The sequence below is a fragment of the Otolemur garnettii genome, unplaced genomic scaffold, assembly GCF_000181295.1.
Source record: "Otolemur garnettii isolate 467f Iridium unplaced genomic scaffold, OtoGar3 scaffold00146, whole genome shotgun sequence".
In the NCBI taxonomy this organism is placed as follows: Eukaryota; Metazoa; Chordata; class Mammalia; order Primates; family Galagidae; genus Otolemur; species Otolemur garnettii.
Window position 1 is genome coordinate 3,891,837 of NW_003852541.1, and position 578 is coordinate 3,892,414.

The window sequence follows — 578 nt, forward strand, 5'->3', positions numbered from 1 at the left end:
TCAGGGTGGGCAAGGGACTTGAGAAACTTCTCTGAAGAAGATAGGCGCATGGCCTACAGACATGAAAAAATGCTCATTGTCATTAATCATCAGAGAAATGCAAATCAAAACTACTTTGACATATCATCTAACTCCAGTAAATCACAAATCCTAAAACCAGAGATGCTGGCATGGATGTGGAGAAAGGGGTACACTTCTACACTGCTGGTGGGAATGCAAACTAATACATCCCTTTTGGAAAGATGTTTGGAGAACATTTAGAGAACTAAAAATAGACCTACCATTTGATCCTGCAATTCCTCTACTAGGTATATATCCAGAAGACCAAAAATTGCATTACAACAAAGATATTTGTACCAGAATGTTTATTGCAGCCCAATTCATAATTTCTAAATCATGGAAGATGCCGAAGTGCCCATCAATCCACGAGTGGATCAATAAATTGTGGTATATGTACACCATGGAATATTATGGAGACTTAGAGAAAGATGGAGACTTTACCTCCTTCATGTTTACATGGATGGAGCTGGAACATATTCTTCTTAGCAAAGTATCTCAAGAATGGAAGAAAAAGTATC